Source organism: Ovis canadensis, chromosome 2 (assembly GCF_042477335.2).
Source record: "Ovis canadensis isolate MfBH-ARS-UI-01 breed Bighorn chromosome 2, ARS-UI_OviCan_v2, whole genome shotgun sequence".
In the NCBI taxonomy this organism is placed as follows: Eukaryota; Metazoa; Chordata; class Mammalia; order Artiodactyla; family Bovidae; genus Ovis; species Ovis canadensis.
The window spans coordinates 156,625,408-156,651,969 of NC_091246.1; the positions used below are offsets into that span (position 1 = coordinate 156,625,408).

General features: G+C 37.2%; 1 protein-coding gene across 6 annotated transcripts in view; it reads left to right on the forward strand.

The window, feature by feature from the left end:
- The window catches only part of CCDC148 (coiled-coil domain containing 148), a 329,833-nt gene that overhangs the window by 7,062 nt on the left and 296,209 nt on the right, over positions 1–26,562 (forward strand). The window contains exon 2 of one of the 6 annotated variants that reach the window (XM_069577478.1): positions 8,154–8,226. The exons of the other annotated variants lie outside the window; for them this stretch is intronic. The gene's annotated coding sequence lies outside the window, so the exon portion shown is untranslated. The remainder of the gene's footprint in view (positions 1–8,153; positions 8,227–26,562) is intronic. 6 annotated transcript variants of the gene reach the window in all.

A 26,562-nucleotide genomic window follows, 5' to 3' on the forward strand; every position in this document is an offset into this window, starting at 1 on the left:
GGTGGCAGTCCTCATAAATGAACCGATATTAGAAATATGCTAATACTGACAAAATCTGTATGGCTACCACTTTTAAGTGAGGTCCAAAGCTAAAGAAGGCTGTCAGATGCAGGACGCCTGGCAAGTCAATAATTTCCATTTGAAAAACAGTTCTTGATTCAGTGCTAACTCTGGAACATCAGATGATCACCACATTAAAATTCTGTTTAGGAAGTTCTCCTAAAATAAATTTTGGGCAAATATGACCTCATTATTTTTCTTAACTACAGCGTTCTCTATCTGCTTCATAGAGGTGGCAGTAAGCTGACCAGAACACTAGAGGAAGAGAAAATAAGAGCAAGAACTGTCTCCCTATCCTGTTCTCTGACCGTGGCAGCCAGCCCTTTCCATCTCTGGGTCACTGATTCCTTTATATGGTAAATCAGTTAACTGTCATCACGGTTGGTTATAACTTCAACACATCTCTGAGGTTGAACTCTGAGGGAGTAAGTCAACAGGACCTGCTAGCATCATCTTGGTACAAGCTGGAAGTCAAGAACTGGCATATTTTTTTAGAGTTTAATAGATTTTTAAAATATGAAAAAAATGAAGATGAAAGTAGATGGAGAAAGAGCAACAGACAAGATTCAATACCCATTCATGATGAAAATGATAAAAAAAAAACCCATTTGTGAAGAAGGAAACTTCTTCAATATGATAAAGTCCATCTATGAGAAGTCTACAGGTAGCATCATATTTGAATGATTTCCCCCTAAGACTGAGAATAAAATGATGTCCACTCTTATGTCTTCCATTCAACACTTCATTGGAGGTTTTAGTCATTGTAGAAATGAAAGAAATATAAAAGCATATGAATTGGAAAGGAAAAATTAAAGCTGTCTTTATTCACAGATGGCATGATTCTATGCATGAAAATCCTAACAAATATACCAAAAAACCCCCCACAAAAACCCAATACTAGAAGTGATAGATAAATTAGCAAGGTCACAAGATATGACAAGTACACAAATACCAGTTGAATTTTTATGTGCTAAAAAAGTGAAAAGCGACATGAAAGTGTTAGTTTTCAGTTGTGTCTGACTCTGCGACACCATGAACTGAGGCCCGCTAAGCTTCTCTGTCCATGGAATTCTCCAGGCGAGCATATTGGAGTAGGTAGCCATTTCCTTCTCCAGAGGATCTTCCCGACCCAGGGATCAAAACCAGGTTTCCTACACTGAAGGCAGATCATTAACATCTGAGCCTCCAGGGAAGCCCTAAGAACTAGCAATTTGCAAATGAACTTAGGAAAATTATTCCATTTATGATAACATGAAAAAAAATATAACACTTAGAAATAAATTTTAGGGCTTCCCTGGTGGCCCAGTGGTTAGGAATTTGCCTGCCAGTTCAGGGAGCACAGTTCAATCCCTGGTCCAGGAAGATTCCCCATACCACAGGGCAAATAAGCCTGTGTGCCACAACTGCTGAAGCCCACACACCATGAAACCCATACTCTTCAACAAGAGGAGCAACCGCAGTGAAAAGCCTGTGCATCATGACTAAGAGAGTAGCCCTTGCCCGCCTCAACTAGAGAAAACCTGTGTGCAGCAATAAAGACCCAGTGTAGCCCCCCAAATTAATCAATTTAAAAAAAGAAAGAAATATCAGAAAAGAATAAGACCTCTATTGATCACATTGGTTTAGTTGCTAAGTCGTGTCCGAATCTTGCAATCCCATGGACTGTAGCCTGCCAGGCTCCTCCATCCATGGGATTCTCCAGGCAAGAACATTGGAGTGGGTTGCCATTTCCTTCTTGATCACATTGGTGATCCCTATTAAAATCCCAGCAAACTTTTTGTAGAAATCATGAGCCAGTCTTAAAATGGACAAACATAGGAACAAGAATATCAAACAACAACAAAGTAGGAGAAATTATAACATCTAATTAGATCAATGAAGTAGAGTAGAAGGTATAGAAATAAGTCCTTCCATTGGTGGTGAATTAATTTTTGACAAAGATGCCAAGATAATTCAGTGGGGGAAAGGATGTCTTTTCAAAGAATGCTACTAGGATAATTGGACATTTATGTGCAAAATAATGAACTCACACTCCATATCTTAGAGAGAAAAATGCATTATTGAGCTAACTAGAATTATGACTTGTATAAGAATTGTTAGTTCTGTAAACACTAAAATTATGACTTCTATAAGAAGACATAGTACAAAATCTGTGACCCTGATTTAAGCAAGAATTTCTTAGTTATGACACTGTATCATGATCCAGAAAAAAGAAATTGGACTTTCTTGGATAAACTGGACTTTATAAAAAATAGTTTTGTTCTTCAAGAGAACAAAGAAAATGAAAAAAGTGACAGACTGGGAAAAAAATATTTGTAAAGAATAATCTTACAAAGGACTTACATTAGGATATATAAAGAAACTTTTAAATATCAAAATAAGGCAAAATCAGTTTTGAAAATGGACAAAATATTTGACTAGATATTTCACCAAAAAGTTATACAAATGGTTAATAATCAAATGAAAAGTGCTCAACATCATTGATCATTAGGGAAATGCACATTAAGACTTCAATACAATGCCCTATACAACTACTAGAATAAGTATAAGGCAAAAGATCGACAATACTAAGTGATGACAAGGATGTGAAAAAACTAATTCTTATAAGTTGCTGGTTGCTATACCCAATTTGGGCTTCCTTGGTCGCTCAACGGTAAAGAAACCACCTATAATGTGGGAGCTGCAGGAGACCTGGTTTTGATCCCTGGGTCAGGAAGATCCCCTGGAGGAGGGCACTGCAACCCACTCCAGTATTCTTGCATGGAGAATCCCATGGACAGAGGAGCCTGATGGGCTACAGTCCACCGGATCACAAAGAGTTGGCCACGACTGAAGCGACTTAGCACGCACACGCAATTGTGTACCCACTTTTGAGAACTCTTTGGCAGTTTCTTTAAAATATAAACACAAGCTTACCATATGATCCAGCAATTCTACCTTTAGAAATCTCAAGAGAAAAAAAATAAAATGTCTAAACAATGGACTTTTTACATAAATTACTATAGTAGTGTTTGTAATAGGAAAAATCTGAAATAATTCAAATGTCTGTCAGATAATGATTAGATAAAATACTAAGCAATAGAACTTCCCTGGTGGCCCATGGTTAAGAATCTGCCTGCCAATGCAGGGGACATAGGTTCAATCCGTGGTCCTGGAATATTCCACATGCTTCAGGGCAACTAAGCCTGCGCTGCAGAGCCTGTGCCCGGCAACAAGAGAAGCTGCCACGATGAGAAGCCCACAGCACAACCAAGAGTAGCCCACTCCCCACAACTAGAGAAAGCCCATGCACAGCAGCAAACACCTAGCACAGGCAAAAAGAAATATTTTTTAAAGGACTGCACAATGTAGTACTACATAACAATAAAAATAATGAACTACTGATTCATGTTATAATATAGATAAATCTCCAATTTATTATGCTAAGAGGAAAATAGACAGCCACAAAAGATCATATATATTGTGATACTCTCTATTTGAAACTTCTAAAAAAGGAAAATAGAGACAGAAAGCAGCAGATCAATGATTATCTTGGGCTGGAATGGGAGCATTGAATGCAAGTGATTATGACAGGACTTTTCAGGTGATTGAAATGTTCTGCAACTAAATGGTGATGGTTGCACAACTGTATATTTACTAAAAATAATTGCATTGTACACTTATAATGGCTGTATCTTTATGGTGTATCAATTAGATATCAATAAAGCTGTTATTACAAATAAAAAATTTTAAAAATAGCATGAGCACATTGTCTTAAAACTCTCATTTATGAACACTTAGTAAATTTGCAGACGATTTTTAACATGATTGAAAATCTTCCAAATGCATTTCAGTGGATTTAGACCCAATATGTTAAATGTTAAATGAAAAAAAAACTTTGCTAGGAAAACTGATTGATATTGGCGAAGTCAGAAAATTACTAGACTAGAAAAATACTAAGTTACAACCTTTGTATAGTTAATGGATGAACTGAAATTTGAGTATCATAATTGAGTACAGGAAACTAATTTTGAACTTCTTCCATATCTCTTTGTGCCATCTAATTTAAGTACAATAATCCTTATATCTAAGTATGGGAATAAACTGACCTTAGACTTTGAACCCTCTATGATCAGGTATTAAGCCAAGATTTTCAAGGTAATACAGCATTTTCTATCACATAATTCTCACTAAAATTTAGTAAAATTATCAGCACTATATACATTAAAATTTTTTTTTGTATTTATGGATATCTCTATATTTATGTTTTATAATTTATGTAATGTTACTACATTATACTTAAAGAATTGATAACATTAATTTTTAAGTATGTGCTAAAAAATGCTTATTAATAGAGGTATGTGTCGGAGAATGTTTAGAGACCTTAGTTTCCTGTTTTGGTTTGTTTTGGTTTGGTTTTTTAGCTTTCCTTTCCTGTCTACCCCAGGTAGTAGAAATAAGTTGTTGAAAGATGACATTCAAATCTAAATTTTTGACGTTTTGTCTTGAAGATCACTTGGATCATTTGTCTGCAATAAATCACATTTAAGTCTCTAACATCATCAGAGATGTTGATCATTATTGTGATCCAAATCAAGAGAGGTTAGTGAAGTCTTGAGTGATATTAGGACTAGTATTGCTCTTTTGACACATGCCAATGTTGTGAAAGTGAAACATAGAAAGAAAGCAAAAGAAATTGCTGTAGAGAATTTGAAATATGAAAAAAAATTCCACCCTTGCAGAATTAATACATTTTTATGATCAATAGAAAGTCTGATTTCAAAATCCCAGGTTTTCAATGATCTACTGTTTGACCTTGGAAATGTCACATATTTTCCACTGCCTCTGCCTCACAACTAGAAAATGAGGTTTAATATACTTCTCCATTCTCACAAATGTTAATTATTAACTTTCAAAATTAAAAATGTAAAATATGTAAACTTCTGAACTTTTAGTATGAATTTGCTACTGTATCTATAGTTGACCTTAAATACAAGATTCTTTGACATTTGAGGGTTTATCTCAGAGAAGGCCTCTTCCTTTTTACTTTTTAATCAATTTTTCTTTTTGCATCCTTCCTCCTATTTTTTAATATTAGGTAAAAATATCCATTTAAAATGTTTATAGGGAAAGAATATTAGGAGCAAATTTTGCATTTATATGAAGAGTTTTCTTTCTTGAATTTATAAATAACTACTTTATCTGTGCTACTCTCCGGCAATATTATTTGACTATTGAGAAGATAACTTTAGGGATTTTTGCATTTAATCTCCAATATGTATACGCTGTAATTATTTTTTATATTCTTGAAATTGAGTAAAAACCTCTTGACCACCATTTCTGTGTTTTGAAAGCTGACCAATTGTGTTTGATACTGTTGGTGGAAGGGTGCTGAGCTCAAAGTCAGGAGATCTGGTTGGGGGGTCTAGCCTTCATACGCTCCCTGCTTCTTTACGTCTTGGATAAAGCATTTAATCTCCCTGGCTCTGTGTTTACCGATCTGTAAAAATCTATCAGTCAGACTAAAATCTTTTCCAGGCTTATGTTAATTCATGTATAAAAAGACATACTGCATGATCTCATTCTAAATCATGGCCTTGTTTTCTTTGAAAGAAATTTACCAAAAATTTTTCTCACTTTGCTGTAGCCCTTAAGTTTATTTCCACAACCCTGTTTGTTTTCATTTTTCCATAAACTGTTTTAAATAGACTCCTTTATTTTCCCCTATTCGAGAGCCATCTCTTAGCTCCCGCTTCTATCTTGCCTTCCTTCCTTTCCCTCTAGGACCTTACTCTTATCAAGGGAGCAGCTGTTTACTAAAACAAACAAACAAAACAAAACCAAAAAACATGACAGAGGGCCCCTGGTCTGTACTGAGGAGTTCTATTCCCTGAGGGGGAATAGAATTGAGCAGTTAGGTCCATGGGCTCTAGAGCCAGACTGCCTGGGTGTGCATCTAGTCTCTGCCATGCAGCAGCTATATGATCTTTGACCTTAGGTTCCTACTCTGTAATAAAGGAACAACCATGTTACCAAACATTATTGTGATGACTGGACATCCCTGGTGGTTCAGACAGTGAAGAATATGCCTGCAATGTGGGAGACTGGGTTTGATCCCTGGGTTGGAAAGATCCCCTGGAGAAGGGAATGACTACCCACTCCAATATTCTTGCCTTGAGAATTCCATGGACAGAGGAGCCTGGAGGGCTACTCCATGGGGTTGCAAAGAGTCGGAGATGACTGAGTGACTAACACACACATTGTGAGGATTAAATGAATCAAAATAGATGAAGCACCTAGGATAGAGCCTGGTTAGGAGAAATTGCTCCTTAAATGTTGCCAATTATTGCACCCGACCCTCATAAAACGATAATCACTTAAGCACAGGGTGGAAGAGGGAAGGGTAATACTGAGGCAGGGTGAGTAGAATGGTGTGTTCTAATAGTTCTTTTACAACTCTTTGTCCCCTGCTTCCATCCTTCTGGGATGTAATTGTTAGGCAAAAGCACGATGAAGAGGAAGACTGCCATGATTTGTGGGTGATGTACCTTTCATTTAATTAACAGGAATGACTACCTGTGGCAACATTTTCTTCAAGTAAATTATCTGTTTGAAATGTGATTTTTTTGTTTTCTGCCATAATTCAGAACTGGCATGCCATAATTATTATACTCTAAGACATCAAAGAAAAAAGCCCAGGAATTGTCCTTTGGGCAGGCCTATTTATATAATACTGTATTTGAGAAAAAGCACTGGAAAAAAAAAACCTGTTCTTAGCAAAGAATGTTAATTGATGAAAACATTTCTTTGCTAACAATATAAGGGAAGCAATCTGTTCTTAGCTCTTTCAAACCACAAAACACATTTAGCCATTCATGAACAAAAGCCAATTATTTATTTTCAATACTACCTTTAACAAGTCTTTGTTTTTGATAACGGGGTATTTTTTCCTGTTCTCCATCAAAGCAAGTTTTTAATGTGTAACAGCTCTTTTAATAAGAAAAAAGCAGTCAGATCTAACAACGAGATTCTAATTTGGTGCAAAGTATACTTTCCACTTCAATAATTAACCCTATGAGTTTTTTTAAGGTGGTGCTTATTCATTTTGATTAAGAAGTCACGTGTCTAATATTCTGTAACTTGAAGATAACAAATGTCATGTAAAAATAAAACCATAAGAAAAGATTTTGACTAGAAAGAAGCCAAAATTTCATGCTATTTAGAAAATTATATTGCACGTGGTCAGTGAGCATGAAGGAGATTGAACCTAAATAAATCAACAAATACTTCACTCTTTCTCATACAATGGCAACCCACTCCAGTATCCTTGCCTGGAGAATCCCATGGATGGAGGAGCCTGGTGGGCTACAGTCCACGGGGTCACAAAGAGTCGGACATGACTGAGCGACTTCACTTTCACTTTCACTTTCATACTCTTCTAGGATGGAAAGAAAACATGATAGTAAACAGTACTGACAAAAAGTTATACTTAGTACATATATTTTTTCAGATCATAGGTATTGTGTTTGAAGCTGAAAAAGAACTATATCAACAAAAGAAGGGATTAAAATTCCCAAGTCATAGGATGTCACAAAGCAAAGAATTTGCCTTTTAATAAAACATCTTCAGAATATTTTTATTTTAAATACTAACATACAAGAAAAAGTCAGATATTGCATAATTATGTAAGAAATTGATATATAATTCAATAACAAAAAACCCCAAATCATCTGATTAAAAAATAGGCAGAGGAACTGAATAGACATTTTTCAAAGAAAGACATTCACATGGCCAACGGGTACAGGAAAAGATGATCAACGTCACTAATCATAAGAAAGATGCAAATCAAAAGTAGAATGAGCTATCACCTTACGACTATTAGAATGGCCATCATCAAAAAGACAACAGTGAACAGGTCCTGGCAGGGTATGGGGGAAAACAGGACTCTTGTACACTGTTGGTGGGGATGTAAATTATGAAAAGCAGTATAGAGGTTCCTCAAGAAATTAAAAACAGAACTACCATATGATCGAGCAATTCCACTTTTAGGTATATATCTGAAGAAAATGAAATCACTATCTTGAAAAAATATCTGCTCTCCAATTTCATTGCAGCATTATTTACAATAGACAAGACATGGGAACAGCCTAAGTGTCTATCCTTCAATGAATGAATAAAGAAGCTAAGGTATATGTATACAATATGAAATATTATTCATCCATAAAAAAGAAGGAAATTTTGCTATTCAACAGATCTCTCAGGATATATAAGGCAACTAAATCTGAGCTTATTTTGCAACATTTTAATTAGATGCTTCTAATTTATTTTATATTTTTGGTGTGATAGTTTAGAAATGTTAGTTCTGAGAATCTCTTAATTTTGCTTCTTATGTACTGTGCATTTATTTAAGTGTTCATAATTCAATTTGGTGAATTGACAGCTCTAGAAATGAAATCTCATTTTTACAAATGTTGAAAATTGCCCTAGTTTGTCCAGACTTGGGACTCACCTCTAGATTATAATGATACTTCAGATTCTCTTTCAGGCTCTGTTTCCATGAAATCTTGGTCTGTCTGCCTTTATAGCATATAGGGGGTGATTTTCATTGTAAAGTGTGTTGGATTTATTTTTTAATAGATTACTAAACAGACATCAGATAGAAACAACTCATATGAGCATCCTGGAATAAGTCTATAGTTGTTTTTATTTGCATAATAATAGCTAACACATATCATTTACTGTGTGCCTGACACAGTTGTAAACACTTCATATATATTATTTCATTTAGTCTCTTTAAGGATGATATGAGGTAGGTAGGCACTTCATCCTACATGTGTGCTAAGTTGCTTCAGTCATGTTTGACTCTTTGCAAGCCCATTGGCTGTAGCACACCAGGCTCCTCTGTCCATGGGACTCTCCAGGCAAGAATACTAGAGTGGGTTGCTGTGCCCTCCTCCAGGGGATCTTCATGACCCACGGATCAAATGCTCATCTCCTACATTGGCAAGTGGGTTCTTTAACACTAGTGCTGCCTGGGAAGGTCAATTATCATCCAGTTTATAGTAAGTTATGGCACAGAGAGTCACTTAACTTGTCCAGAATTGCTCAGCTACCAAGTGTCAAAGCTGGGATTTTAACCTTGGTAGCCTGCTTCTAGAGTCTACACTTAAAGGCAATATAATCATGAAAGATTTAGAATTGAGTTTCTAACTTCCAAATTATCTAGTTTTCTGATGAATCTTTATCTTTTTTCCTGTTTCATATTTTCTCTTAAAATTGAACATTAGAATGGAAATGTGGAGTGTTATTTTAAAATAAACTTTATTGACATATTTACATTAAAAAGTATCTATTTCAAGTATAGTGTGACAAGGTTTGACAAATCAGTCACCTATCTAAGCATCAACAGAATAATTTTCATCACTTCAACAATTTCCCTCACCACCCCTTCCCAGGCAACTATTGATCTGCTTTTTGTCATTTTAGATTAATTTCACATAAATAGAATCATACAGCATGTAGTCCTTCTGACTTCTTGCCTCAGCAGAGTGATTTGAGACTCAGCCATACTGTGTGTATCATTATTCATTCCTTTTTATTGAGTAGGATTTTTTGTTATATGTATATACTACAATTTTTAATCCGTTTACCTCTTGATGGACATTTGAGTTGTTTCAGTTTTTGGTTATTATGAGTAAGCTGCGATGAACATGTGTGTACAAGTCTTTATGTGTTTTTTTTTCTCTTGGACTTGCTGGGCCCTATGGTAGTTTTATGTTTAGCTATTTAAGAAACTGCCAGTTTTCCGAAGTAGCTATAATGTTTTATAGCCCTGAAAGCAATGCATGAAGTTCTAGTTGCTCTACAATCTTGCCAACACTTGGTATTGTCAATACAGTTGACCATTGAACAGCAAATGTTTGAACTGCAAGGATCCATTTATAAGTAAATTTTTTTCAACTGTATGTATCACAGTACTGTGTTACCTGCAATTGCTTGAATCCACAGATGCAGGATCTTCCAGATTCAACTCAAAGTTACATGTAGATTTTCAATGCTGATTTCAGATTTTTACATGTACATTTCAACAGATAGTTGGTGCCCCTAACCCTTGGGTTGTTCAAGAGTCAACTGTATTTTGAAGTTTAGCCGTTCTAATGTGTGTGTTGTAGTATTTATTATGGTTTAAATTTGCATTTCCCTGATAACTAAAGATATTGAACTTTTTTTTCATGTGTTTATTGGACATGTCTATGTCTTTTGTAAAACATCTGTTCAAATAATTTGTTAAACTTTTTTTAAAAGTATGCTAATTTCCAAATATTGAGGGATTTTTCAGCTTTTATCTGATACTGATCTCTAATTTAATTCTGTTCAAAATTTGATTCTGTTCAGAGAACACACTCTATAAAATCTTAAACCCTATTAAGTTTTGAGACTTGTTTTGAGACCTAGAATGTGGTCTACCTTGCTTAATATTTCATTTGCACTGTAGTGAATATACATGTTGCTGTTGTCAGAATGTTCTACAGATGTTAATTAGGTCAAGTTGTTTGATAGCGTTATAGACATATTTTATGTTCTTCCTGATTTTCTATCTACTTTCTATTAATTATTTGGAAAAGAGTCTTGAATTACCCAGCTATAACTGAGAGTTTATGTATTCTTTCAATTAAAAATTCCTTCCTTTATTTCATGTACTATGCCATTCAGTTACTGGATGTAAATATTTTAGACTTAATATCTCTTCTTGATGAATCAAACCGTTTATCATTATAAAAAGTCCCCCTAATCTCTGGTAATATATCTTATTCCAACATCTTCCTTCTCTGATATTATTATATCACTCCAGATTTCTTATATTTACTTTTACATGGATATATATTTTGCCATCCTGATACTTTTATCCTATGTTTGTCTATATTTTTAAAGTATATTTTTGGGATAGCATATAGTTGGTCTTTTTAAAATAATCTCTACCAGATTTTAAAATAATTTTTTTATTTTAATAAAATATTTTAAAGTAATTTTAAATATTTTATTTTAAAATAATCTCTATCTTTTAATGGCAGTGTTTAGATCATTTACTTTTATTTTTATTTTTTGGCTGTGCCACACAGCATGTGAGATCTTAGTTCCCCAAATGGGGTCAAATCTGTGCTCTCGCAGTGGAAGTGCAGAGTCTTAACCGTTGGACCACCAGGGGAGTCCCCTAGGTCATTTATTTTAATATACTTACTAATATGATTGGATTTAAGCCTACCATCTTGCCATTTTTATTTTGTTATAATATCCATTTTTTGTTCATTTTCTCTACTTTTTTTTCTTCTCCTTTGGATTCAGTAGCTTTTAGTATTCTATTTTCATCTCTACCAAGAGATTATTGGTTTGATTTTTTAGTAGTACCTCTAGGATTTATATTTAACTCATCCTAGTCTATCCTTAATAATATTTTAGTAGTTTACCCATTATGTATAACCGTTATCACACAATATTTTCATTTCCCACCTCCTATCATTTTTCATTGTTAGAATTTCTTTTTTATCCATTTATGGTGTAAATATCACTACATATGTTTTTCATCTGGTATCATTTTTTTCCACCTGGAGAACTTTATTTAACATTTCATGTGGTGCAGGTCTCCTGGCAACATTTTTTAGCTTTTATTTGTCTGAAAAATTCTTTGCTTTGCCTTTGCTGTTGAAAGCTATTTTCACTGAGTTTGTAGAATTCTATACTGACAGCCTTTAAAACTTTCTTTGAAATAATTGTATCTATTTGAGCACAAGCCCGAGATGCAACGTGCTGAGTTCTCACTGCTGTGCAGGCTTCTCTCTAGTCGTGGTGAGTGAGGGCTACTCTCTAGGTGTGGTGTGTAGGCTTCTCACTGTGGTGGCTTCCCTCGTGGAGTGTGCGCCCTGTGGCACCCGGGCTTCAGCAGTCATGGTGCATGGGCTCAGGAGTTGCGGCTCCCAGACTCTGGAGCACAGACTCAATAGTTGTGGCTCATGGGCTTAGCTGCTCCTCAGCTCATTCAGTCCCTCCCAGATCAGGGACCAAACTCGTGTCTCTTGCATTGGCAAGCAGACACTTCACCACTGAGCCACTAGGGAAGCCCCAGCAACTTTTGTTTTCCATTTAGCACTGTACAGATCTTGTGTCATTTCCTCGTGACTTGGAGTTTCTGACAAATAGTCTGTGATCATTTTTATTTGTGTCTCTCCTCTTATGTTTGTATTTTCTTTTAAACCCTTGAGCCTATTTATAGCATTTATTAGAGGTTTTTTCAAGTTTTTTAGTACTAATCCTATCATCTCTATTATTTCTGTATCTGTTTCTATTTATTGATTTTTATCCTGTTTATCAGTCAGTGTATTTCTGCTTCTTGGTATGTCTAGAGCTTTTTGAGGAGATAATGGACATTTAAATGTTACATTGTTGAACATCTTGATTTTTCTGTCTTAAAATTAGTGCTGGGTCTTGTTTGGTAGGCAGTTAAGACTCGTGAATCAGACCAAGGCTTGTCTTAAGCTTTGGTAGGATAAGTGCTGAGTAGCCTTCACTATAAACAAAAATTAGCCTTGCTACTGTGGTATAACCTTCTGGGGTCACTACTGAATGCCCAGGGTGATTAACAAGGACTTTTTACTCAAGCAGTAAGAAGTTGAACATCTCCTATCCCTCTGTGAGCTGTAGTAACTGCTCATCTTACATTTTCCCATTCAATGTTTGCTTACATTTTGACTGTTTTCTCCTCCATACACACCTCTTAGAATTCAGCAAAGACTCAAGAAGAACCATATTCAGATTTACGGAGCTGACTTTCTGCATGCTGCTGCTGCTGCTAAGTTGCTTCAGTTGTGTCTGACTCTGTGCGACCCCATAGACGGCAGCCCACCAGGCTCCCCCGTCCAATCCCCGGGACGAGGGAGCCTGGTGGGCTGCCTTAGCTACCTTCTTTTATGGAACTCTACCCTTCAAGCTTCTGGATACCTTAGCTTCTCTGATGGCTGGTCTCTGACTCTTCAGATTTACTAATGCTTGAGAACCATTCCTCCTTATTGCATGGTCTAGAATTTACCTCCAGGGAAATCATGATGCTCATTCAGCTTGTTTCTCTTTTCTCAGCAATCATGGACACTGTTCTCGAATGTGTTTCTATGTCTTCACATGGGTTTCATAAATTTTGTGCAGTTTTCTAGTTGTTTCAGTGGAAGGGTAAGCTTGGTCTCTGGTACTCCATCATGATCAGAAGCAGAAGTCTAATTTGTAATTCTTAATATTGCTATTACTACCTTAATCCCTCAAAAAAACCTTTCAACAGTTTGTATTTTTGTATATGTATGTAGTTATGCATTGGATATCCTTGACTCCTACTTTCTTAAAAGATTCTCTTCCACTGATTTCTTTAATAGATCCTGGTCTGACTTTCTTCCTTCTTCTCTTGCCATTTCTTTTAAAACTCATTCTCAGGTTCATCATCTTCTACCCAGGTATTCTAAACTTAGAATTTTTTTAAGGCTTAGTTTAGATCCCTTTTCCTTTTTATTTTGTCTTTCTGGAAAATCTCACCTATAATAGTAAAGGTCACCAATGACCCTCAACCCTCTGTTTCCAGCCTACATCTCTCTTACATACTCTAGACCCTCCTACCTTCTTGGATATCTCTAAGGCAACTTGAAGTCAAGTTAATAAAATTGTGATCTCACCTGCCCAGACAACAGCCTCAAGACCTGACCCTCTTCCACTATTTTGTACTTCAGTGAATTATTTGTTGTTCAGTCACTCAGTCATGTCTGACTCTTGGTGACCCCATGGACTGCAGCATGCCAGGCTTCCCTGTCCTTCACGTCTACTGGAGCTTGCTCAAGCTCATGTCCATTGAATCAGTGATGCCATCCAACCATCTCGTTCTCTGTCATCCCCTTCTCCTCCTGCCTTCAATCTTTCCCATCATCAGGGTCTTTTCTTATGAGGTAGCTCTTTGCATCATGTGCTGATTATTGGAACTTCAGCTTTAGCATCAGTCCTTCCAATGAATATTCAGGGTTGATTTCCTTTAGGATTGACTGTTTTGATCTCCTTGCAGTCCAAGGGATTCTCAAGAGTCTTCTTCAACACCACAGTTCAAAAGCATCAATTCTTCAGCGTTCAGCCTTCTTTATAGTCTAACTCTCACATCCATATGTGACTACTGGAAAAACCATAGCTTTGACTAGATGGACCTTTGTTGGCAAAGTAATGTCTCTGCTTTTTAATATACTGTCTAGGTTTGTCATAGCTTTTCTTCCAAGGAAAATTTCTTCTTGTGAATTATAGCTTCACCCTATCCACTTGTGTAGGCTTCCTTAGTGGCTTTGGTAAAGAACCCACCTGCCAATACAGGAGATGCAGATTCAATCCCTGGGTCAGGAAGATCTCCTGGAGGGGGAATGGCAACCCACTCCAGTATTCTTGCCTGGGAAATCCCATGAACAGGGGAGCCTGGTGGGCTACAGTCCACAGGGTTGCAAAAGAGTCAGATACAGCTTAATGTCTAAACAACAATAACATCCACTTTTGTTGGTCAAAAACCCGAGAGAGACTTGGACAGTTTCCTATCCCTTATTTCTCTGCCATCCCTAACTATGCCTCTCTGTGTATTTTCTCCATCAACAAGCCCTGGAAGTTTCACCTCATAAAAATTTTGGACTCCATTCATCATCACTATTGCCACTGAATAAGCTCAAGTAAATATCACCTCTCATCCGACCTACTAAAACAGTCTCTTACCTGTCATTTATGTATTCCTGTCTAATGATCTACCCCAATCTGTTCTCAACCCCTCAGGTTAAAATAATCTTCCAAAATGCAGATCAAAGCATGCCGCTGCTTTCTTGAATCTCCTCAGTGAATTCTCATTGATTTTAAGACGAAGCCTGTGATCCTAAACAAAGTCTAAGAGGCTCTACGAGTTTCGGCCCCTGACTACCTCTCTTTTCCTGTCACCACGATGCCCTATGCTCTCCAGCCGCATTGGCTTTCTTTCAGTCTTTGGGAGATGTCACCTTGCTTACTGCCATAAGATCTCAGCATCTGCAATTACCTCTGTTTGGGGTGTCTTTTCCTACCTTTAACTCATACCCTTCTCCAGTTTAATCCTTATTTATAGATTTCAGCTCATGTCACCTCCTCAAGACAGCCTTTCTCTCCCTTTAAATATGAACTTTGTGTATATTGGTATAAAACTAATAACGCCACAGCCACTTTATCCCCAGGGGAAATAAGCTTCATGTCTTCAGCATTAGGTACTACATAAATATTTGTTGAGTGGATGAATGAATGGGCCAGTGATTGGATTGCCTTTTTATTTTTATAGAATCATGAGCATGCTAGATCCTAAATAAGTATTTATTGACCATCTTATGAATGCCTAATGTGCATCATTCCTTGTATTCTGCATGATAGTTTACTTATAGCCTTTTAAAAATAAGTTCAGGGACTTCCCTGGTAGTACAGTGGCTAAGACTGTACACTCCCAATGCAGGGGGCCCAGGTTGGATCCCTAGTCAGGGAACTAGATATCCCACATGCCACAATTAAGAGTTCACATGCCTCTACTAGAGATCCCAGGTGACACAACTAACAGATCCCACACACAGCAATGAAGATCCTATGTGCTGTGACTATAACCCAGCACAGCCAAACAAATAAGTAGCTTTTAAAAGTAAAAATTAGTTCATATGATGCTGAAAATAATGGCAAAGGGAGTTCCCTGGTGGCAAAGTGGTTAGAATCCCAGGCTTTCACTGCTATATCTTCTGGTTGGATCCCTGCTTGGGAAACTGAGATCCTGCAAACTGCGTGGCATGGCCAAAGCGTAGCATAGAAGAATATAATTTTGTGTTAACGTTCATTATGAATGCAGATTCTTTTTTAAAAATATAATGAAAAGATTTACCTCCTAGAGCTGTTTGCCTTTTTCTTTCTAGGGGAAAAGCCTACTTTCAAAATATTTCAGTCAGTTATCAACCATACAGATTTCATGTTTTACAAAGAAAGTGATCATGTCCAGTTTCTCAAGAAGGAAATGGACTTTGGAAGTAATTCTGCCCTCTTTCCCCTCTCATGCAGTACTCCTGAGCACCATAGCCTTACTATGCCAGTGCATTTTCTTTTTTTAAATAATTTATTTTAATTGGAGGTTAATTACAGTATTGTGGTGGTTTTGCCATACATTGACATGAATCAGCCATGGGTGTACATGTGTTCCCCATCCTGAACCCTCCCTCCCACCTCCCTCCGCATCCAATTCCTCAGGGTCATCCCAGTGCACCAGCCCTGAGCAGCCTGTCTCATACATTGAACCTGGACCAGCAATCTATTTCACATATGATAATATACATGATTCAATGCTATTCTCTCAAATCATCCCACCCTCGCCAACTCCCACAGAGTCCAAAAGTCTGTTCTTTACATCTGTGTCTCTTTTGCTATCTTGCATATAAGGTCATTGTTACCATCTTTCTAAATTCCATATATATGTGTTAACATACTGTATTGGTGTTTTCCTTTCTGACTTACTTCACTCTGTATAATAGGCTCCAGTTTCATCTACCTCGTTAGAACTAATTCAAATGCATTCTTTTTAATGGCTGAGTAATACTCCATTGTGTATATGTACCACAGTGTTCTTATCCACTCGTCTGCCGATGGACATCTAGGTTGCTTCCATGTCCTGTCTATTGTAAACAGTGCTGCAATGAACATTGGGGTACACGTGTCTCTTTCAATTCTGGTTTATTCGACGTGTATGCCCAGCAGTGGGATTGCTGGGTTGTATGGGAATTTTATTTTCAGTTTTTAAAGCAATCTCCGCACCATTCCCCATAGTCTGACAGTACATTTTCATTGTCCAGCTGAGCTGTTGTTTATTATCTCATGTGTGCTGAATCCCATCTTTAGTGCTTTAGAGTATCATGAATTTTCAAAATAAGTATTAGTAATAATGCAAAACATGTATTAAGAGTCCTGTCTTGCAAATTAAAAATTGATGCCCAAAGAAATTAAAAGAATTGCTCAAAACCTTAGTTGCTAGTGCCAGATACAGGATTTATGAAGTTCAAAAGTTGTATCCTCTCTGCTACAACTCCGAAGTCTACTGTGGGAAACTGAGAGTTAACTTCAAAATTGTCTGCATCTTGGACTTTATGGCATCAGATTCAGTTAAAGAACTGTGTTGTTTTTTTTTTTTTAAAAAAGGTTTCTTTAAACTTCTATGACTCATTCTTAATGTAACCTTTCTACAGTAATTAAATTTTCATTGAGCTATTTCATGACTTTATTATTAGGCCTTGTGATTTTTAATTCTTTGGAAATCAATAGAATTATTTTGATACTTGCTTGTTTCCAAATATTAAAAGCTAAGTAATTTAAGCCTTTTCACTTAGTCCGTTAAAACATGATCTTGGTATTGATCAGCATATAACTCTATTGACCTTCCATAGAAAAACACAGCCCAAAGTGAAAGCTAATGCTTCCTCTGGCTTAGTTTGGGTTATTATCTTCTCAAATTGTGAAAAACAATATGCAGTATCAAGTTTATGTTCTGCTTCTATGTAACCCTTCTAAAAGTTAAAATGTTTTCTCTTACAGTGCATCTATTCATTTACTAACTCATTTGTTCATGTAGAAAGCAGTTATTGAGTGCTTCCTCCATGCCAGGCATCATTCCAGTTATACACAAGACAGATGAAATGCTTGTCCCAAAGATTTTTCTATTCTAGTTGGGACAACCAAACAATGAAATAGTGATAATTACTGGTGGGCAAATAAATGTACAGGGTGTTCTGATAAAGAGGGTTAGAGATGGTGGGGGCAGGGGCTTTAATTTGGGCAGAATGATCACATAAGGTCTTTTGGTGGAGGTGACATTTGAATCAAGACCTCAACTGTAAGGAGTTGGTCATTTGAGATCCACAAAAACTACTTTCCAAACAGATGCACCAGACATAGAGGAAGGAATAAGAGGTACCAGGACTAGAAAAGTATTGCTGGAACATACTGAGTAAATCTGGCAAAAGAGGCAGAGGTCAGATCTTGAGGATTTCAAATAAAGTTATCATCAGTTTTTTCTAAAATAACATTATTGATATTATTACATTTGCCTTAGAATTAACTTTATCATCCTCACTCTTTATTACTTATGCCACAGAGGGGAATATATATTATCACAAAATTTTAAAAATTTAAAGTTTCCTTAAAAGTTATCTAATCCAACTCCTTCATCTCAGAGATAATGCATTTTTAGCCCAAAAAAATAAAGTGGCTTATAGTAAGTAACTCAGCAAGACTGGTCAGGCTAGGATTTTAGTTCAAGCTTCAGTATTGTAGAGCCCAACGTTCTGTCCATAAAACAGGTTTTAAGAAAACATTAATTTTTTTTTAAAACAATTATGGCATTTGTGTGGCTCTCCTGTTTTCTATTAAAGCTTCTAAAAATAAGTTACCATAATTTATTACTACCAGTATTTAGGTACAAGTAATTGATTATATATATATATATATATATATATATATATATATATATATATATATAAAATCATTGGCCAAATTCTTTTAACTATAAAAGCAGAATAATATAGATGTAAACTTAGTGTCTTTTCATTTTACTTTCATTGTACAATCTGAACAGATTCTTAACCTGGTGTTCTTACACTCCAAGGGGTCTACAAGTAGGCTTTGAATTTCTTTCAGCTAACCCTCTGAAAGGTGCTTGTGAATATCATTTTGGGTCCTTCAGGAAATAGACATCAAGACAGTATCAGCCAAGCTCAACTATGGGGAAACTCCTGTGGAAGATAAGGGAGAGGGAGCAGGAATAGGTAGCAACGAGACCACAGTGCAGGTCTGACACCTGCGAAGGGAGAACAAGAAGGAGGGATTGGGTAGAAAGTCTCACACTGCAGTACAGTTTCAAGAAAGGCTCAGCCAGGCCGATGAGAGTTCCCTAAGGACAAGTTGCTTGTTGGAAGCATCCCAGGTCAGGCAGAAAGGCACTGGCACTAGTTTGCCTGCCATCCTCAGCTATTGGTTCCACGCCTCCTCAGGGGAAGTGAGGCTTTGCTGTGCCTACTGTCACAGATCCAGGGGTGCAGTAGATGGGGCTGTCCGAACACTCTTCTTCTGGCAGGAGTTCTCTGGAAGGAGATATGAGCAGTGCACTTATAGGGCTATCACACTATACTTATGTGCATTCCTTTGGGAAAAGTAGCTGTGACTTTTGTCTTATTTGCAACATGTTTGGGTCCCCCAAAATGTTCAGGACCATTGACAGGTCTGACACAGAAGTGGTTATGTTGTAGCCCTCAGAAACCAAAGTATTAATACCAATTTCCTGCCAGAGGTCAATAAATAAGAGTCATTCACCAAACTACTGAAAATTGTGCCATTGTTTCCATTATTTCTTCATAAGTAGCAGAGATATGTATGTTTTTCATATGTATCACAGTGAAAACAAGCAGTGTCAGAATGCTGATGACAGGGATACATGATACATGATAGGTGTGTATATTTTTCCTTGTGCTATGTGCTAAGTCACTTCAGTCACGTCTGACTCTGCAACCGTATAGACCGTAGCCTGCCAGGTTCCTCTGTCCATGGGATTCTCCAGGCAAGAATACTAGAGTGGGTTGCCATTTCCTACTCCAGGGGATCTTCCCAACCCAGGGATCAAACCCACATCTCCTGTATCTCCTGCATTGCAAGCGGATTCTTTATTCGCTGAGCTATTGGTGAAGCCATTATTTTTCCTCAGGAAGCACTAAAAATTCAGAGCATGGATGGTGGAGACAGGATTCCTGGGTTCATACAGAGATTCTGCCACTGATTAGCTGCTTGAACATAGGTAAATTACCTCTCTGTGCTTTAGATTTCTCATTTCTAACATGGACAGAATAATAATAGTGCCTGAATCCTTGGATTGTGGGGAGGATTCAGTGAGATGACCTCCAGAAAGTCCCTCACACAGTGCCTGACACATAATATCCCTGTGGTGACAGGCTCTTGCTGGCTAAGCACTTGTAGCCACTGAAAATGTGAACGTTGGGCGTGAATGATGGGAAGGACCCTTTGAAGAGTCAGCTGTTCTATCACATTTAAAAATTATTCAGTGGAAAAGAAGTGTCTCTGGGTCGGTAGTATTTGAGGAGATATTGATGTTTTCATTTGTTCTTGTTTGTTTTTTTTAATTGAAAAAAATGATTTTGCATTACAGTTCAATTTTATCTCCAATTCTTTGACACATCTACTTTTAAAAAATGTTATTACTGAAGTATAGTTGGACATATCTGGGGCTTCCCTGGTGTCTCAGATGGTAAAGCATCTGCCTGCAATGCAGGAAACCAAGGTTTGATCCCTGGATCAGGAAAATGTCCTGGAGAAGGGAATGGCTACCCATTCCTGTATTCTTGCCTGGTGAATCCCATGGACAGAGGAGCCTGGTGGGCTGTAGTCCAGGGGGTCACAGAGAGTCAGACATGACTTAGCTATTAACATTAACTGAACACATCTGTTTTTTTAAAGTAAATTAGAACTATAAAGGTGTTTTTGCATGGAAGCGATTGTTCTATAGAATAATATTGTTATTGCACAAATGTTTTAAAAGATTTCATACTTGCTCAGTAGAGCTTGACCACTGTTGAATCACTTTCTGTTTGCATGATGCTGCCTTTCCTTATCTAATAACTTCCTTAGTTTCTCTCAGTCTATTTTTTCTGTCATTCTTTAAGTCCCTATCTTCTCAGTATACCACATTTCATTATTTCTGATCTAAACATTTTCAGTAAAGCAGATATGATAAAGGGTTAAATGAGCATTTAAAAATTTAAATAAACATTCACAAATTATTTAGTCACTGGCAAACTAGTGCAAGGACCAAATCTGGCCAGCAGACTATTCATATAAATAAAGCTTTATTGTAACCATGCTTTTTGATCTTCCCTGGTGGCTTAGATGGTAAAGCATCTGCCTACAATGCAGGAGACCTGGGTTCAATCCCTGGGTCAGGAAGATCTCCTGGAGAAGGAAATGGCAACCCACTCCAGTAGTCTTGCCTGGAAAATCCCATGGACGGAGGAACCTGGTGGGCTGCCGTCTATGGGGTGGCAGAAAGTCGGACACGACTGAATGACTTCACTTTCACTTTTCGCTTTCATGCATTGGAGAAGGAAATGGCAACCCACTCCAGTGTTCTTGCCTGGAGAATCCCAGGAACGGGGGAGCCTGGTGGGCTGCCGTCTATGGGGTCGCACAGAGTTGGACACGACTGAGCGACTTCACTCACCCATGGCAGCTTTAGGGCTTCCCTGATCACTCAGTGGTCAAGAATCTGCCTGCCAATGCAGGAGACCTGGGTTTGATCGCCGGATCGGGAAGATCTCCTGGAGAAGGAAATGGCAACCCACTCCAGTATTCTTGCCTGGGAAATCCCACGGACAGAGGAGCCTGGCAGGTTACGATCCATGGGGTCACAGAAGAGTCAGACTGGACTGAGTAACTAAAACCACAGCAAACAATGGCAACTTCAATGCTACACAATAGAATTGGACAGTTACAAAGAGGCTCTACAGTCTCCAAGGCATAAAATATTTATTATCTGATTTCTTACAGGGAAGTTTGTCAACCCTGGATTTAGTTTACCCCAGATTTTAAAAATCAGGAGAAAATTTTTTTTAAAATCTGAAACAGGATGTCTTCTTTAAGGTAGGAACTGTGCCTTCACTCATCATTTTATTCTTAGTTCCTAGCTTAGAGCCAGGCTTACAGAAGATACTAAACAAATATTTGTGGAATTGAATTGATTACATTAATTTTAAAAATTAAATACTTAAAATTAAAAAGAAATTTCCTCCTGTTATGTTGTTATTAAGGTTGGCACTGTAGAGTAAACTAGCAGGACTAGCCCATTAGAATGACCATTATAAATAATCTCCCTGGGTGATTTGTAATACATTAGAAAAACATTCCTTTTGTGAAAAAAAAACTATTAGTTTAATGGAATCATATGTTTGAAAGGGAATACTTGACCCCCTGCTGCTTCTTTTAATGTCTTGCCTTTTACGCTAAGATTCCTTGAATAATTTCTTCATGCTTTAGGCATGACCATCAAATCCCAAGGCTCATGAACATGAAGTTCTCCACGTATTTTCAGCAAGTGTATTGTAGTACCTAGTTTGGAAAAATTGAGTAGAAAAACATTTGTACCTATTCGGTTACAGATGTATTACAAAATTAATTTTAATATTTGTTGCATTGCTATGAAGATCAAAGTGCTCAAAACTTGTAATTATTCATCATTTGTATTCAAAATTTTGCAAAGAAAGGAATCTAATTTTAGAAATGATACTTTTAAAAAATTAGTGTATGGACTTCTGGCTTTCCTCTGTGAGTCCATTCATTTTTCTGTGATGGAACAAATATTAATATTAAGTTTGGAAATTTTTTCACAAAATGCTTCTTATTGATAAGAATCACCTATGATGCTTGTTTCAAAAAAGTTCCAAGGGGAAAGTTGAATAGCTAGAACACAGAGGCTTGCAGAGGCAGTGAAACTATTCTGTTTGATACTGTGGTGGATACATGTCATTATACATTTGTCCAGATCCATAGAATGATCCATAATATCAACCTTAATGTAACTATGGACTTTGGGTAATAATGGTATGTCAACTGTAGGTTCATCAGTCATAATGAATGTACCATTCTGGTGGGGAATGTTGATAACAGCTATACATGTGTGGCACAGGGAATATATGGGAAGTCTTTGTGCTTTTCTCCAAAGCTTGCTATGAACCTAATGCTGCGCTAAATCATCAGAGAAGTTTTAGGAAATGCTACTATAAAGGATACCTTCACATTTAAAAAATCATATATGAAGTGATTTACTAAGCTTGAAAAACTTACCTGGTCCTATTGATATACTCCTACCATTGATGCTGCTGCTGCTGCTGCTAAGTCGCTTCAGTCCTGTCTGACTGTGTGACCCCATAGATGGCAGCCCACCAGGCTCCCCCGTCCCTGGGATTCTCCAGGCAAGAACACTGGAGTGGGTTACCATTTCCTTCTCCAGTGCATGAAAGTGAAACATGAAAGTGAAGTCGCTCAGTCGTGTCCAATTCTTAGCGACCCCATGGACGGCAGCCCACCAGGCTCCTCCATCCATGGGATTTTCCAGGCGAGAGTATTGGAGTGGGGAGTGAATGTCGGTATTGAGTGAAGTAAGTCAGATAGAGAAGGAGAAACATCATATGACATCTCTTATATGTGGAATCTAAAAAGAAATGATACAAATGAACTTATTTATAAAATAGAAACAAATTCACAGACTTAGAAGACAAACAGGGTTGCTGGAGGGGAAAGATGGGAGGAGGGGATAGTTAGCGAGTTTGAGATCTACATGTATATACTGCTATATTTAAAATGGATAATCAGCAAGGACCTACTATACAGCACAGGGAACTTTATTCAATATTATTTATGAACTAGCCTGGATGGGAGGGAAGTTTGGCAGAGAAGGGACACATGGATATTTATGGTTGAATTCCATTGCTGTCCACCTGAAACTATCACAACATTGTTAATTGGCTATACTCCAATATAAAAAAAAAGTTTTAAAAAAGAATGCCTCCACATTTAAAAAAATCATATATGAAGCAATTTGAGTAAGCTCAAAAAACTTACCTGATCCTATTAATATACTCCCACCAATGATGAGGCCATTTCAATATTTATACATAGAATTTAATATTTGTACTTTACAATGCTAAATATTAAAAAATGTTATCAATTACTTATAGTGAATTTCTTTTGATATTTCAATCACTGACTCTCTTTCAATAGTTTAAGCATATTTGGGTCAGAGATTTCCCCTGAGAAGTTGATGAAATCTGTGTAATCTCTCCCCAGGAATGTTAGCACAAAATATTTTTGCATATAATCACAAGGTTTCTACTTACCCTGACATATAATAATGGACTATGACTATGGACCAGTTTAAGAAAGATTCTTCAGTTGGAGCCCCTTTGTTTTTAATTTTACTCTATATGTAAATGTGTTTACCCTTTGGTTTTTTTTTCCCAATCAGGTGCTGTAAATTTAATAATTGTGTCAGTATCCTGACTGTATGTATCTCTCTTTCCAGTTAAATAGTACATATATCATCATTGTACTTCTTTTGCTTAATATGTCCTTTAAAAAGTAAAAATTTCACATATTTTGATACAGCAGTGAATTTGGGGAATATCATTTACGAAAAGAGCAGGAAGTTGACAATTTGTCAGTAGAATAATAGAGGGACAGTTGCCTTGAGATGGGGTGACCCCAGGTAGAGTGTGAGGGAAGGAAGAAGGTGCCTGGGAAAGGAGCTGAAGGACCAGAAGCAAGCAATGAAAAACAGAGGGCAGACCAGAGTCCACGGGGTGAATTCAGAGGAAGCTGGCAACGCAAGCCCTTGATTCCTCCCTGGTTTTAGAAATGGGAATTCAATGAAGGATGCAAACAGCTTGGGTGGCAGATGGCTTCAGAAAGAACTGTTTCAACCCAAATTTGAGCCATGTAACGAAAACTCAGGCAAAAAGAATCTTGTTTTCTTCAAGGTTTTAGGAATGAGGTCAGTGGGAGAGAGTGAGAGAGAAATGTTGAGTAGGGCAGAGAGGGAAGAGGAAGGGAGAGAGAGAAATGAGACAGAGATCAGAGACAGAAAGAGAGAAGTTTGGCAAAGAAACCACACTTGTATTAATGTAGACAAAACTGGGCTCATTGATTATGCTGGAAATGTCATCTGCCTACCTGGCTGTAATGTCAACAGCACGTTCTTCAAAATGATTTCCTGAAAGTATATATTTGTAGTGTTTCATGCCGCACTGTGAGGGGAAGAGTATCAGAAAATACAAGAGGCCAGTCTCTCACCTGTATGCCAAATTGGATGCAGGGTTCACACTAGCCCATAGGACGCATGTATGAATGAGAAACAGGCAGACACAGTCCCACACCAGGATGTGTGGCTTACTAAGCAGCACAGTTGAGATTTCAGCCCCGTTTCTCTCCACTGCCAGACCTGCTTGTTCAGGAAACTCCTTGCCCAATGCTTTGAGTTCTCCCTGTTACAAAAAATTGAATTTCTGCTTAGGCTTCAGGCAGTAGAGCAGATGAGAGCCCTTGGATCTGTCTAAACACAGTGTAGGACTCTTACAAGTCAGAGCTTCTACTGTAAATATTGTAAACTTTTTTTTTTAGGATTCAAATTATCCAAGTAAGTATGAATCTGGGCAGTAAGGTCACAGAGCAGTCAGATTTAGGGGAGATGTACCTTGAAGTCAAGGAGGAAGAAGACACTGGTCCATCTGCATCACAGGGAACCACCCTGGCAGTCAGTCAAGATGCAGATGCTTCAGTCAGAGTGTTCTCACATCCATAAACTAGCTATAATTCTCATGTTTTCACAAATAACTGTAGAAATAGTTTCAGAAGTCACCAGGTTCATATTGTTACTGCCTTTTTTGTGATTTCTTGTTAATCTTTTCTGGTTTTTTCCTGTTTCTTAATGAAAATAAAGAAAACACAAGTATGCATTTTTGTTTTTCTCATTTTCCTTAAAAAACAGGAAAAATATTTAAATTCTCCCCATTGTGCCCTTTTACTCTTTCTACTGACTCATTTGTCAGTTAGTAACTTACCTCTTCTTTGCAAAAAGTTTCAATGAACTGATCTACATACATATCCACAAGGGCTCCATAATGTTATCAAAATTAACAAAATGGAGACACAACTATTAATATGTATAAGATGGATAACCAAGTATCTACTGCAGAGCACAGGAAACTCTGCTCAATAGTTTGTAATAGTCTATAACAAGAAATCTGAAAAAGAATATATATATACATATCACAAGATGATTTAAAATAAACATTCATCGGTTGCCCTCTTACAAATGTCACGGTGGAATCGGCTCATTTTCTGGAAGCACAATGCTTGAGTTAAGGATTTTGGAGAGGAAGGCTGAGCCCCTCTAGTGACTGGAATATTCTGGAGCACTGTCCAGGTTACTGCCTTCCTGGTTTGATGATTTAGGTAATTGCTATGCTATTTCGTTTAAAATTTTTAAACTAGTTTAATTTCTAGCACAAAAGCTATGCTGAAAACACCACATGGGAAAGTGTATATAGATCTAGGAAATGGTTAAGGATATTTCATGATAAATGCAAAGTTTAAAAACTCGATTTCAAAGTCTTATGCAAATTGATGTTGCAAAGGAGTATGATCTGTTTAAATTTAGAATGCTGAAACAGTTTGGGTATTAACCGTTGTGTTTGGTGTGATCCAGTCTTCAACCAACTGATATTTGCAGTTAGCTTGAGTTCTTCCTCATTGCTAATATTTCTGTTGAGGGGGAACTTGGCATCCTCATTTGCTTATACAGTTTGTACTTCATGTTGCTGCTGCTGCTAAGTCGCTTCAGTCGTGTCTGACTGTGTGACCCCATACACA